General features: G+C 41.9%; 1 protein-coding gene across 7 annotated transcripts in view; it reads left to right on the plus strand.

The window, feature by feature from the left end:
• Nucleotides 1-15,982, plus strand: part of RERE (arginine-glutamic acid dipeptide repeats) — a 288,010-nt gene that overhangs the window by 28,931 nt on the left and 243,097 nt on the right. Inside the window, exon 2 of one of the 7 annotated variants that reach the window (XM_075839693.1) lies at nt 6,336-6,399. The exons of 5 other annotated variants lie outside the window; for them this stretch is intronic. The gene's annotated coding sequence lies outside the window, so the exon portion shown is untranslated. The remainder of the gene's footprint in view (nt 1-6,335; nt 6,400-15,982) is intronic. One more of the 7 variants, XM_075839692.1, reaches the window with a different exon arrangement.

The raw sequence follows: 15,982 nt of genomic DNA on the forward strand, positions 1-15,982 counted from the left end.
GAATCCTGTTTTGCTTTAATGTATCTAAAATAAAAAAATGAAGCCGCTTTGCATACAGTATTCAAAAATCGTTTGCTATTTTGTGTATACAGCTCCTATGCACACCTGTGTTTCCATAGTTAGGCCTCATGCACACGACCACAGCTGTGTGCACGGTCCGTTATTACGGCACGAGAAGTGTCATCTGCGGGCAGTCCGCAATCATGGGCTGTGCACACACGAGATGTGCATTGAGTTTAACGAGCCAGGACTGCAAATGCGGCCCGTGAAATGACATCCTATTTTTTTTTTGTGGTCGTGCACTGGGCAATGCACGGACCGTGGAAACCACGGTCGTGTGCAATGGCCCGTAGGATATAATGTGCCCTATACTATCTGCAATTGTGGATAGTATGCGGCCGCAAATGCACGGTCGTGTGCATGAGGCCTTAGACTTTTAACAACTGCTGTCTAGTCTGATCCTGTAGTCATGTTAGGTCTCATGCACATGGCTGTGCCCGTAATCACGGGCATGGCTGGCCGCCGATGGCTGCAGCCCGCGTTCTCGGCCCGTTCTCCCATTCAAAGTAAAACGCAAAATATAAGACCTGTTCTATCTTTTGCGGTACAGTTCTATGGCACGGACAACCATCCATAGCGATACGGAAAGGAGTCCGCGGTCAATAGAACTGTATTACGGTCCGCAATTACGGAGATTTTTACGGTCGTGTGCATGGGACTTTAGGCTGGGTGCACACTGTGCATTTTTGTTGCATTCTTTATTTGTGTTTGGTAGATAAACTCCCTTGTGTCTCAGTGGGAGTTCGTCAGCCGCAACCAAAAAAAAATGCGTGTTTAAATATCCAACAAAAACACGCAGTGTGAACCCAGCCTTGCTAGTCTAGCAGAATTTCTTACACTCTCTCTTTTATCTTTACTAGTATTTGTTGGTTAGTAAAACGTGAATATAAGATGAAAATTCACACAGTGTTTGTAATGTATAACCATGAAGACATTGGTCTGCATTGGAGCTGTATACCCAAAATGGTAGGATATTACATTTTTTATTTTCGATGCCTTGGCAATATAAAAAAAGCTGTTGCATAAATTTACATGGCTGTAAAGCATCATGACAAGTTACCTAATAAACTTCTATTACCTGAATCTTTTCCTTTGTATGGCCACAGTGGTTTTGATAAAGGGGAAGAGCGATTGTGGTAAATTTCCACTTGCAGATTACAGTTGCTGTTTACAATTTCTGTATTCTGCTGACTGCTCTGGGGGAGCAATTACCTGGGAATTACCCAATTTACTAGATCTCTCCTTCCATAAAGGAAGCACTTGGGATTATAGAAATATATTAGGCAAGTGCTTATAATACAATCTTCTACTATGCAAGTGTGATGACCCTTCTCTGGGAATGTGTATCACACTTTCTGCTACAAGTGACCCCAGCTGCCTCTGATAGTGAAGACCTAATTAACATGGAGAGCCAAAAACTTGTCCATCTTCTCCAGCATGGTGGTGGGTCCTGCTGTGATTCACCGTAATCCTTACAGCTCCTGTCTATTGTCAGTGGAAAATATTCACAAATTGATGGCTGGAATAGATTCCAAGAGTTTTCTTCAGTAGACATGAGGCTGCGTTCTACCCAAGGCGCTAATGATCTGATTTATTTTAACTCTTGCTGTTTTATGGGAAGGGCAGCGCCGTCATTTACATACTGTCCTGAAAATGAGAAGGAGTTCATGGAAGGAGCTCCTGATGCCGTTTATTTCTGCTCCTCTGTGGCGCTAGGCTAAATTGGGCCTGTTTAGGATTAACTGAAATATATTGCAGCAGGAATAATGAATGCAGCGGATGGTTTTCTGCTGTTATCAAAATCCATTAACACGTTTTTCTGTGCTTGAGCGCCTTTCATTGTTCATTTTTATGGTTCATGCTGTAGCAGTTTTAAGAAATAATATCCACTCTGCTGATACAACTGTTTCTGAGCACTCACAAAACAATGAAGATACTTCACCTGAAAACCTTCCTTTTTGTACTTTGTGTATCTGTCTGTGGATGCAATTAGCAGATGTTCCTCTATTAAATGGGTTGTCAGCTTTCATCCCAAAACAGCGCCACTTTTGTCCATGGGCTGCAACTGGTATTGCAGACTAGCCCCATTCACTTGCATGGGACAGAGCTGCAATACCAGACGCAGCCCATGCACAGGAGTGATGATTTTTGTAAAGGAAAAAAAATCTAATATTAGACCACCCCTTTACTAACCTGATGGATGCGATATTTGTATTTCAAGACTTTAAGAAGTTGAGATAATGTATTCATTGTTAATAGGTCTTCGTCACAATAACCACAGGAAGCAGCGTAATAAAATGTAATCGGTTGTGGTTGAGACTATTATTGAGGTTATGACCCTGTGCAAACTTCTCTGGAACTATGACAGTAAGGTTTATTGAGGAGTGTGTAGGATGTGCACACACTTTGTAATACATTGTGGCTCAGTTTGGCTTCTTGGCTCTGATCTCAAAGATGCTTTAGGCTCTGTTGTAATTCTTGGCCTATGACGTGTCCATAGAAGAGAAATGCTTACATTGAGTACTACCTTCTAGCGTTCAATGTGCTACCAAAACTGAACTTCACCTATAGCACATGCTAGATGAGGTATAGAAAATGCCAGTAGTCATCTCTGAAATGTTGTGGTCCTGCTTCCCGCATTTCAGTTTTTTTTTCCAAAACGTTCATTTCACTGTGAACGAAGGCTTTTTTTTTTTTTTTGGTGATATCTTTCCCATTTTAGACATTTATGGCATATCCACTGGATATGCCATAGATGTGGGTCCCACGTCTGGGACCTGCACCTATCTCCAGAACAGGGCTACCCCGGGTTCCCGCCTGTGAGGAGCCTTCTGACAGCTGCATCTAGGTGGAGAATCAATGGCGTGGTGGCTGGGGTTTATGTAAACAGCCGAGACTTGCATTGTTGAACCCTAAGGCCTCCTGCACACTTCCATCACCGTTTTCATGGCCGTTTTTTACGGGTCCGTGAACCCATTTTAGTGGCTGTGTGGTTCCCGTGTGCACTCCGTGTTTCCGAGCGCCGAGCATGGTTTAGGCTATGTTCACACTGAGTATTTTGGAGGAGGAATATCTGCCTCAAAATTCTGTTTGGAACTTTCCTACTATTTGTTGGTTAGTAAAACGTGAATACAAGATGAAAATTCACACAGTGTTTGTAATCTGTAACCATGAAGACATTGGTCTGCATTGGAGCTGTATACCCAAAACGGTAGGATATAAAAAAAAATATTTTCGATGCTTTGGCAATATAAAAAAAAACTGCTGCATAAATTTACATGGCTGTAAAGCATCATCACCAGTTACCCAATAAACTTCTATTACCTGAATCTTTTCCTTTGTATGGCCACAGTGATTTTGATAAAGGGGAAGAGCGATTTGTGGTAAATTTCCACTTGCAGATTACAGTTGCTGTTTACAATTTCTGTATTCTGCTGACTGCTCTGGGGGAGCAATTACCTGGGAATTACCCAATTTACTGGATCTCTCCTTCCATATAGGGATTGTTTGTGAAGCCAGACGATTGTTCGAGCCAGAGCCATTCATATATTTCTCTCAATTACATTATCAACTTCTTGTGATGAGCTAATCCTCTGTCCGTATACATTGACTTTGGAGTGGTCTCCATGGGTGAATTCAAGCCTTGTTGAGGGCCAATGCTCTATGGCAAGAGCTCGTGTCCTACAATGACGGCCATCCGTAAAATGTTATCTCTGTTATACGTTTTGCTTGGCATGATTAGACAGTGGGATTATGTAATATGCTAGTTACTGCATTTAATAAAAATACAAAAATCCTAAAGACATGTAGTGTGCGCTGTATTCTCCAACACTACTACTAGGCACCCATTTAATGGATCTATCACCCATAGACTATAATGGTATTCGTTTTAACGAATACATCATGACAGGCTATTGGAAAGCCCATGACGTATCCGTTAAATGGATGCCAAACAGTGGCATATATCACCCATAGACTCGCATGTTGCATCTGGTGGATGGAAATGCCTAGTCTGCTATGCTAAAAAAAATATAGAAGAAAAAAAAAAGCACTGGTGTATACCGGACCGACAAATGCCAAAAGGGGCTCTCCGGCATATATGCTAAACACATCTCTAACGTGATGTGAACAGGGCTTTATGCTAACCCTATGGACTTTTGTAGTCCATTTCTGCAGTGAATTGTATATTTTTAGTGAAAGCGCCTCACACCGCACATGCACAGTCGGGCAGAGGTATTATTTTTCACTAGAAAATCTGTGAAACATTGTAAGCACTTAGAAGTTAACATTCAATCTGCAACATCTGGTTCCTTGACCCCTTGTAATGAAGTGAAAATCGAGGAGAAACCTTAGACTTTTTATTGATGTGTTTTTTATAAGGGAAAGCGTAAAGCACCTCAGAATCCAGATACAAGGAGTTTAACCATGAAGTGCTTACCTTCTATACAATAGCGAACACATGCGTAATTTAGTATTTAACTGGTTTTGTGTTTGTTACCCGGTTTAACTTGAGTTTCAATAACCATTTTTAATATTGCAGATTTTTCCAGGAAAGGCCTCTTGCAAATTGGACTCCCTGCTCCCCTTTGTGCCACCGTATGCTCCCCTAGGGGAATACTGTCCATTAATAAAGCATGCGTTGGAGTCTGCTACAATTTTTTATTTTTTTTTCACAGATTCTCATTGAATTCTTGTGCCCCCCATGCACTTGACCGTAGGTTTCGTCCGTAATTGCGGGCCACAATTATGGTCCCTAATTATGGACCCATTCATTTCTATGGCTGACGGACACCTTCCCGTATATTTACAGGAAGGTGTCCATGCCGTAGAAACCTTCTGTAAAAAATAGGACATGTCCTATTTTATTTTACTTTACAGACAGTGCTCCCATACTTTTATAATGGTAGCTCGGCCCGCAAATCTGGACGGCTATGCCTGTAATCACAGACCCTGATTACAGGCATGGTCGTGTGCATGGGGGGTCCTCGTGTAACTCTGTGTGAAAATTAGATGCACATGGAAGTTCAGGAGGGGCCCATAGTATGCGATGTTCAGTGCATTGGGGATCTGTACAACATGGATCCTGGATATGCTCGTGTGCATGAGGCTTGAAGCGGATTATTACCTTCCTGCTGTTGATGGTTCCTGATATGAATTTATCGCTGGGGAAGTCTGCAAGGTGTTGAAATGAAATATCTGCCATTTGATGCAATTTTTTGAGTCTAGCTAATAGGTGCCCCGTCCCCTGTCCATTAACTGATCATGCCCTATGTAAGCATTTAAAAGGGATTGTCTAACTACTTTTAGGCTGGATTCACATGCAGTGTTTTGCCGCATTTTTCGCAGCGTTCTCTTTGGTGTGTTTCACAACGTGTGTTTTGCTTTTTTTTGGGGTCAAAAATGCTGCAGCCAGATGTTACTTTTTAAGTCTATAGTAAAATATTGAGAAGTCTACACACACAGCATTTTGGTTTGTGGAGTTTGGGTATGGCTTCTTTTATTTTTGCATTTTTCCTATAGGCTTCTTTTGAAGGACACATATATATATATATATATATATATATAATACGACACTAAGAAAAAAAGAAAAAGCCACCCAAAACATCTAAAAACACCATAAAAACGTAATTACATTTTAAAAACACTGGTGTCTTTACATGCGGTTTTTTTCTTCCATGCAGTTTGCCAGACAAAAACCCTGTGTGAACTCAGCCTTAGAGAGCCTAGAATGGTCTACTTGTAACAACATATGGCTGCTAAATGATACAACATAAGGCACTGTATACATGCTGCTACCATCGCCCCGTAGTGTGGCTGCTGTTGTGGAATTTGGAGTTTTGATTCTTGAATTGTGTTCCAAGGCTGCAGTTCAGAGGTTGTGAATTATTTGATAAATGATGCGATGCCGTATACTTTACTCTTAAAGACTAATGGACAGGAAGTTGTAATGTAGCGGAATGCAATGTAAAGGTTTTGTACGAGTTACGAATGGGCTTCCACCTTTAGGGATTTTGAATGAAATGTTATTCTATACATGTCCTTATACAACTTTTAGTAAAACATTACTTATTGGTCTAGTTTCCTACTGTTTTTCTTCCAAGGCCAAATGTTATCATCTACGCAGCTGTTAGTTCATAGACCACGGCAATCTACAAAGGAAACATGATCCGGGTCATTTCTAAGGGAAGAAATTATGTTGCTTTTATGTTTGACAAGCTTGTTGGTAAACTGTACAAATATCAGATATTATTATAATATATATTTCACATTTTAAGGTCACATGCAGACGTCGCGTAATTTGGTGCAGAAAATCTGCATGAAAACAGCAGATAAATGTAGGTAAGCTGCACTTAGTGGTGCATTTTTTTACATTTTGATATTGATCAGGTGTGGATTTTGGTGCGTGGGTCCTTTTTTTTTTTTTCTTCTTTAAATTTATATGAACTTTGCATATAAGATTTTGAGACCGACGCCAGATAAATTGACATTCTGCAGATTTTAAAATACAACGTGTAGATGAGATTACGTGAAATCTCATTTACTCTGCTGGTACTGTATAAGGCCGGGTTCACACGGGACGGATAAGCTGCATAAAAGCACTCAAGCCTCAGGGAATTCCGGGCCGAAAAACCGCACCAAGCTGCAGATCTTCGCCCCAAATGTCCACTGCAGAAAACTGCTGCAATAACTGGCCTGCTATCATGATGTTTTATCCCAGAAGACCGCTGCAGCGGTGGTCACATGGGATTAAGCGACATCCCAGGAGACCGGCCCTCTGACGTCATACAGGCCGGCCTCCGTGGATGTTTTATCCCATGTGACCACCGCTGCAACCTGTGATTGGCTGCGGCGGTCACATGGGATGAAACGTCATCCCAGGAGGCTGCGCTGGAGGGAGAAACACAGACTTCTAGTTAAGTATGAGGGTTTTATTTTCTGAGTTGCGTTTTTTTGCGGCGGGATCACTGCGAACCCATTGCAATAAACACAACTGCTATTTGTTGCAGGTTTTGCCTCCCCATTGAATTCAATGGGGAAAACCCGCAAGAAATTAGCAGAATTTACGTAAATACAATTGACATGCTGCGGAATAAAATTCCGCACTATAGGTCAATTTCTGAGCGTTTTTTCCACTCCATATTTCCGCAGTGTGTGGATGAGATTGGTTTTATCTCATCCTCTTTGCTGCTACTGTATTTGCTGCAGATTTTCCGCAACGAATTCCATTGCGAAAAAAAAAAAGCGCAGAATTTATGCAACGTATGAACTGACCTTTAGGCCTTATTCACACGAATGTGTACGTTTTGTGCGCGCAAAAAAACGCTGCGTTTTGCACGCGCAAAAGTTCAGTGTGACGTGTATATGGTGCGTGGCTGCGTAATTTTCGCGCAGCCGGCATCATTATGACACTCCCTTTTTATGTGACGACACAGTAAAGAAGGAGGGGATTTTATGTTTCCCTTCTCTTCTTTACCAGCTGTAGCGCGAATCACACGCGTCACCCGGAAGTGCTTCCGTGTGCGATTTGCACGCAGCCATTGACTTCAATGGGTGCGTGCTGCGCGAAACACGGGCTAGTATAGGACATGTCATGAGTTTTACGCAGCGCACATACGCTGCGTGAAATTCGCTGACCGTTTGAACGGCCCCATTCACTAACAAAAGTCCGTGTGACGCGCGTGAAAATAACGCATGTATCACGGACGTGTAACACGTTTGTGTGAATAAGGCCTTACGCTGCGGATTTACAGCCGGGAAATCTGCGTGACAAATCGGCACATAATACGCCACATATTGTGGTTTTTCCCCTATTTATCCCTTTAGTAGCAAAACTAGAAATGCATCACAGGACTAGGGAACCTTTAAATAAGAAAGTGTTACCTTTTCTCCCTTGGAAAGTGGATCTACCAAACATGGTGGGAAATGAACCTTTGTCTGTTTTTCCTCATCAGACACCTAGCCGATGATTGAGAAAACCCGGAGGATGAGTTGGTGTCAACTTCGAAAAATTTGTCAGGCACCTAATTCAGTTTTTTTTTTTTTTTAAATTACGGTGCCACTCTCCCACCAGTTACCCCGCCTTAAGAAAAACCGTCCCTTTTATCCATTGTTTTCAATGAAAAAGTTTCCTTTTTAGGGTTTTCACTAGATGTGGACCATAAGGCCTTGTTCATACATTGCAGATTTTGCTTGCATTTTTCTAAACCAAAACCAGATTCAAAAACTGTCATCTCTCCTGACTTGTCTGTTTTAGTAAATACTTGTACTCCCCATAAAAAAATAATTTTGGTACTGTATATATTTTGTTAGACATCTGCATTGTAACCTTCCTCTGTTATTCCTCCTAGAAATGTATATATAAATTGACAACTTGTCAAAGGGGCGTGTCCCTACAGTCTGTCAGCACTGATTGGACAGTATCACTCTGTGTAAGGACACATCCCCAGCTAATACTACCCAGTTGTCAATTTATTCATACATTTCTAGGAAGAATAACAGAGGAATGACACAACGTAGAGTTCTTAGAAAAGATGCTCCAGAATTGTTATTTCATGGGTAATCCAATTATTTTCCAAAACGGATATGTCAGGAGTGGTGGGTGACAGGTCCTCTTTAAGGCCTTCCTTGCATCTCTATGTATTATGAGCCACTGAGTATTTCATGATTTAGTGCTCCTTGGTGCGTCTGTCGGCTGTCTAGCGGCGCAATATATGTTTGAGTCATATGTGAAAGTTGTTGAGGGGTTGTAAAATGAAGGTTTGATTTGAAGTAGCAGCGCGGTGTGTGAATGTTTTCCCTCTGAGACAGTGGGAAAACAGAGGGCAAGGAAATAGCAGTAAGGTAACGGAATCTGGCAGGTCTATCAAGTCTTTAACAGCAGGAACAAGACTATTTCTGTAATATCAGCTCTGCGGCTTCCTGTTAACAGTGGTTGAGGATATTTACACTAAATGTTTTCCTGTGGTATCTCTTCAGCCCCCTGTATTTCATATCTCGCTGTCGTGGTTTAAATGCTCGCATCTTTCTAGGCTGTGTGAACGTGACTCTCTCTTGTAAATGGGTTGTTCATTGCAACATGTTATGAAAGCTGCAACACTTCTCTTTGAGCCTTGGAATTGAAATCTAACCATTTAGTATGTGATTGCTGCGGAAAATGCGATAACTTTTGGCGTCACGGCTAAGGTGATATTTTGATAATTCCTACCTGAAAGCTGTGTATGTGTCTGTGTGTGTGTATGTATGTGTCTGTATATGTATGTATGTATGTATGTATGTATGGCTGCTGTAGGCAGATTTACAGACGCGTGCTTTGTTCTCTCCATTTCTACAAAAGGCGAGTACAGGTGTGAACCGGCCCTAATCTTATTGTGTGGAATATTTTGTCGTTTATAGTGTTTATTTTTTGTCACGAAAAATCACTCTCCATTTGAATAAATATTTGATCTCTGAAACCAGAGCTGAATCTTGTCTTTAGCTTTGGTTTGAAGAGTTAGGCTAATTTCACACTTGTGTTGTATAATCCGTTAATCTGATCCGTTTTCAGATCAGAATGAGGCTAAAAACAGATCCGTTAAAAATCCCACTGAAATCAAATAATTTTCAGGGCCGCTTTTTTGCATTCGCGGGATTAATATCATCAGCGTTTTATTTAGCTTTGCTAAAGTCTACTGCTTGACGTTTTACAGTATAGGAGCTTGTTCAACATGATGGGGGGCCGCTACTTCACTAGGAAAAAAGACCTACTTGTCGATGTATGCTAAGACATACTTACCCATATTGAGCCAGAACTGTGGCGTACATGCCGTGCGACACATTTATTTACTGTTTTGAGAGACACTTATTGTGTAGCGCTCGCAAGGGGCATGGCTTAGCTAGAAAGGGGTGTGGCTTAAAATGCGCCATTGTGCACCAAAATTTTGTAGAGGGAAAATGACAGAATCTAAGCCAACCACAAGATGGTATAAGGAAAAGTGTCTGACATGACTAGCAAGAAGCCCAGAATTTATCATACAGACACCACTGAGATAAATTTGTCACTTTTTCTGACTGCCTAGTCTAAGTTTACACTGTCTAAAATGTATACAGCCTAGTGAATTTGCCCCTGTATTTGGCCTAACATTTATCACCGTGATGGGTTGCTCTTATGCAATAAAATTATTATTCTGTGTGTAGAATGTTTCCTGGGCTCCTGTGATTTGGTCACTTTTTACTCAGGCCTGCTACTCACGGTTGTGTTCTGTCCGTGAGGTACAGACCATATGTCGGCGGTATTTCCCGGACCGAACACCGTTCAGGGATCTTGACTCCTAGTATCCTAGTCATCCATAACGCTTGGAGTCCCTGCCTCCCCGCGGGAATACTGTCCCATACTTAAAACATGATTACAGTACAGTAGCCCCGCAGGGAGGCAGTGACTCACAGCAGCATAGATGACTGACACTAGGGGTCCGGCTCCCTGAACTGGGTTTGGTCCGAGAAATATGTCCGACATGCGGTCCATATCTCACAGACAGAACATGTGTGAAGCAGGCCTTTCCTAAATGTGCTAACCGCCATGCCCAATATGATCACCAGTTTGCATTGAGCACTTGAGGGGGTTTATAGACATAGGTTGCCAAAGAATCTTTTTGGTCATAAAAAATAAGAGCCCCTGTTCCTCCATAAATATGCAAATAAACTTAACATGCTTCCATGCTGGAGGGATAAGGGGCTGCCAAATGTTATCAGCTCTCTAAGATTTGCAATAGGAAATGGATGGGGAAATAGTTTTATTTTCCTCTAAGGGTATGTTCACACGGCAGCGTCCATTACGGCTGAAATCACGGAGCTGGTTTCAGGAGAAAACAGCTCCTGAATTTCAGACGTAATGGCATGTGCCAGCGTTTTTCGCTGCGTCCATTACGGACGTAATTGGAGCTGTTTTTCTATGGAGTCAATGGAAAACTGCTCCAATTACGTCTCAAGAAGTGACAGGCACTTCTTTGACGCTGGCGTCTTTTTTTTTAAAAAAAAATGACCGGCACAGAACATCGTAAAGCCCATTCAAATGAATGGGCAGATGTTTGCCGGCGCATAGGAGCCGTATTTTCGGACGTAATTCCAGGTTAAAATTCCCGAATTACGTCCGTAAATAGGGTGTGTGAACCCAGCCTTAGGATGTGTTTACACAGAGTTTTTTGCGGGAGGAAAATTCTGCCTCAAAATTCAGTTTGGGGTTTTGAGGCAGATTTTGTCCTTCGGGCATGTCGTTTGCCGCGATTTTTGCTCGCAGCCATTGAGTGCTACGGGCAAAAAACTCTGCGAAATACGCTCTCTCTGCCTCCCATTGATGTTAATGGGAGGTCAGAGGCGTAAACGAGCGAAGATAGGGCATGTCCCTCCTTTCTCCCGCAAGGCTGTTTTACCGCTCGCGGGAAGAAGCCGCCTCCCATTGAAATCAATGGGAGGCATTTTCGGCCAGTTTTTGACTAGTTTTGCGGAGCGGTTTCCGCTCCAAAAAGCTCGTCAAAATACTCTGTGTGAACAGGGCCTAAGGGGAAATGCAGAGAGTGGCAGTCAGCACTTTTTAGGAGATATAACAAAAAAAAAGTGTAGGAATTGCCATAAACCATCTATGGCTCGCTGACTGATATGCATCTGGAGATTTGGTACTTCTCAGCCCTACTCAAACCATCCAACTATCCACTTACTAGCAGTATGAATGAATGTGGCTGAGAAATTGTCAAAATGGATGGTTTTTAGTTGCACAGATCTGGGGTGGGTAAGTTGACCATTATGGAGATCGGAGTCTAGTGAGCGACGTCCCTGATGCTCACATGACAACTCTTTTTAATGTATCTACCATTCGTACTAATGAAACGAACAATAAACAAGAAGACTCCGGCCTTGACTTCTGTGGGGTCACGGCTTAATAATGAACCAGTCAAGTCAACATGAGTAATTTTGGCCTGCGCCGCTGCATAAAGCAGCTCTGTGCGCTCTGCTCTCACAAGTCTATTTTCCTTGGCACTTGTAAGACTTTCACGAGATGGAGACCTCTAAAAACGAAGAAATGGAGATGATTTACCTCACATTTTAATATAATTAAGCATTAAGAGCCAACAAAGAAGGCATTTCCAGTGCTCGTATTTCTCACATGAAGCATTAGACTGCTGATGAGACACAAGATGCCCGCTCTCTTATGGTTCTCCTGAGACTTGTACATTACCCAAAAAATCTGCAGGTATCCAGAATTTAGCTTTTGTGCAAACTGCTGTTTCCATAATTCATAAACACCCCCCCCCCCCTCCGTTAAGTGTTTGTTTTCTGAAGGTAAAAGGTTATTGATGGCGATGCTTTGTTAGTATTTTTGAACTTAAGAATTCATAAAGAAACATAATTGTCTTTCTTTATGCTCGCTGTTACATCAGTCTGATCTCTTGTGATGGCTCATTATTCCTCAGCACGGCCCATACTGCCGCCTTCTCAATAATATTTGCCATTAATGTCGTCGTTGGGCTATAATAAGTTTAATCTCCTTGCTGCCAACAGGAGCTGGAACATCTGGGAGATTGAGCGACGATTGTGAAGTTGATAATTTTTCCCACCACCACCTTCATTTCTGTTTTATTAACTGTGGGAGACACTGGTTTTATAATCACATTGTAATGCATTAATTCATTGTTCTACTTTCCTTTGTCTCTGCAAGATTGGGATTTGTTCATCTTTTGCGAAGACTATTGCTACGTTGAGTCTATTGATGTTGTTGTTGGGTCCAAAATTTTCCCCTGATTTCTTAATATATCTCTACTGCTGTCGGAGCTCTTCTTCCTTTTTTTTTTTCTCCCTGATACAGAACTCAAAATCCGTTGCGCAGACATTTATTTAAAAAAATTAACATAGTGCCTGCAGTCACCACTAGAGGGAGCTTTCTGCATACTGGTTTATTATGGAGTACAGAGTAAAGCAAACTGTAAGCTCCTATGCTCCCTCTAGTGGCTACTGCTGGAAGACATCAAGTTATCTTTTAACTCTGTCTATGCAGGGGATTTAGGGCTCTGTATCAGAAAAATGGAGCTCAGACCACTATTAAGATTATATTATGGCCATGTTCAGATGTGCTGTGGATTTGAGGGCATGCTGCAGATTCAGATTGCAATACAAAGGGTGAAATTTGTGATAGAAATCTATTTTAGATTTTTTTTTTTTTTTTCTTGGGCTTGCAACGGTGGACATTCACTTTGAGCCTGCCAGAAAAGTCATTACCTCTGTTTTCTTACAAGTCTGGATTCACATTTGTGAATGAAAAAATTAATTTGTTGAATTCTCAGGTCTTAACCTGACGGCATGTTGTTTGTTTCTGATATGATTGACAGCTGGGCATATAAGGCCGCGTCATGCACCATCACTCCATCTCACCCACAACAGCTCTTAGTGCCCTTTGTAATGGAGTAACCATCTTCAAAAGTGAGAACGCGGCAGGCTGTAATTAAATCCAAGGGAATTAGAAAGGGGAGCAAATGTTTCTGCTCGTCGCTTTCTTTTTATGGAGGGGAATGTTTCCAGCTAGTTCACCATCTGGACAGTATATGCAATGTCGTTCTTTTTTGTTATATCGTTACAAGGGGATAAATATTCCGTGTTTCCTGCTGCTTAGAAGAGACACTTTGTTTTTTTTTCGTTGTCTCTTTATTTTTCTCCGTTTCCCCTACATTTTATCTTTTGGTCTTTATAATACAATAAATTGTTCACGTGTTGTGACGGTGATCCAAACCTAAAGGTTTTTGATCGGGTAAACGGGTTCCCGATCATTGCCCTGTGAGCAAGTTCTCGTTCATCGGCTGATCGTATATTTGTGCAGCAATAAATATTAACCTTGTAAACCGGGTAATATGCTGACGACATGATAGAAATGCATGGGGACGAGCGATCGTGGAATCTCCTTGTGAAAGAAGCAAACGTGCCGATCAACCAGCTGTCTCGTTGATCGGCGCTCGTTTTTACGGCTGATATTTAGGCCGTTGTAAGAGGTCCCTTAGTCAGACGAATGTCTCATGCTCTTTAAAGAGGCTCTGTCACCACATTATAAGTGCCGTATTTCATACATAAGGAGATCGGCGCTGTAATGTAGGTGACAGCAGTGCTTTTTATTTTAAAAAAACTATCTGTTTTCACCACTTTATTAGCGATTTTAGATTTATGCTAATGAGTTTCTTAATGCCCAAATGGGCGTATTTTTACTTTAGACCAAGTGGGCGTTGTACAGAGGAGTGTATGACGCTGACTAATCAGTGACCAGTCAGCGTCATACACTCCTCTCCATTCATTTAGACAGCGCATAGGGATCCTTTTAGATCTCTATGTGCTGTCTTATACTAACACATTAACAATACTGAAGTGTTTAGACAGTGAATAGACATTCCACGGGATGTCTATTCACAATCTCTGCACTTCGTTACCCTGTCTGTGGTAGTTACAGCAGAACAAGCGTAATCTCATTGTAACCTGTCATCTACAGCGTAATCTCGCGAGATTACGCTTCCTCTGCTGTAACGAACATAGACAGAGTAACGAAGTGCAGAGATTGGGAATAGACATCCCGTGGAATGTCTATTCGCTGTCTAAACACTTCAGTATTGTTAATGTGTTAGTATAAGACAGCACATAAGGATCTAGCAGGATCCCTATGCGCTGAGTAAATGAATGGAGAGGAGTGTATGATGCTGACTGGTCACTGATTGGTCAGCGTCACACACTCCTCTGTACAACGCCCACTTGGTCTAAAGTAAAAACACGCCCACTTGGACATTAAGCAACTCATTAGCATAAATCTAAAATCGCTAATAAAGTGGTGAAAACAGATAGTAATGCTTTTTAATTTAAAAAAAAACTCATCTACATTACAGCGCCGATCTCCTTATGTAGGAGACAGGGCACTTCTAATGTGGTGACAGAGACTCTTTAAGCTGAAGTGGAGTTTATTTTGAGGTTAACTACTTGCTTGAGATGAGTCATGTGTTCCGCCTCTGTACTTAACTTAGATTTTTGATTGCTACCTTGAATACTGGTGCAGCTACTGACCACAGAGCCAGTAAACCCAAAGACAAGTTGATTCCCTGTGAGACCACATATATACAATGGTGTTTTTATGTTTCCTCTGTTACAAATGTTAAATATAGAAGGAACTATATACATTTCGCACGTCGTCTTAACCGTATTAGGGGAGGGTGAGTGGAGGAATAACGGTTTCCCATGGATAGGAATCGTTTCTTCCTGTGTGAAAACATAATTTTATTTCTCTTGTACTAGTCACGTTAAAGATGAAACAAAGATTCACCAAAACAAGGTGGTCTATATAAATCCCATCGGTAAGGACTAATCATTGAAATATAAATGATCTTGTTTACCTTGTGATATTTATCCGTTAATATAGCTGTCTGAACGCTCAGAGGGCAGTAACTAGGGGGGGGGGGGGGGCGGCTGCACCTGGCCCTGGTTCCTGACTAGTCCTAAATACCCTTCTGCTATAGAACACACATGTTTAAATAAATGCCACGTGGTAGGTGGGGAGCCTGTCTTTTGCTTTGGGGCTCAGGAGCTTCAGGGAACGCCTCTGGAAAACTTCGCTGTCTTACATGATTGGCCAAATTCAGCCGAAAAGTGCCCATACACTTTAGATGATAGTTGGCTGAACCCTCTCCGATTTCGGTGGCACTGTCCAATTGTGTATGGGGATGTCCAGACTTTTCCACCAACGGCAGATGTCGGAAAAGAAGGATCGGGCATTTTGGATTTAAGCATGCCCGATCCTTTGTTCCCGCAGGAGATAAGCCACTGCCAGAATTGGCCTCTACCTTATTCTCCTCTACCCATAGAAAAACACGTAAGTCGGGAGGAATACATGTCAGTCAAAAGAGTGTTTGACTAACCGCTATCTAAAGTG

Source organism: Rhinoderma darwinii, chromosome 10 (genome assembly GCF_050947455.1).
Source record: "Rhinoderma darwinii isolate aRhiDar2 chromosome 10, aRhiDar2.hap1, whole genome shotgun sequence".
Classification (NCBI taxonomy): Eukaryota; Metazoa; Chordata; class Amphibia; order Anura; family Rhinodermatidae; genus Rhinoderma; species Rhinoderma darwinii.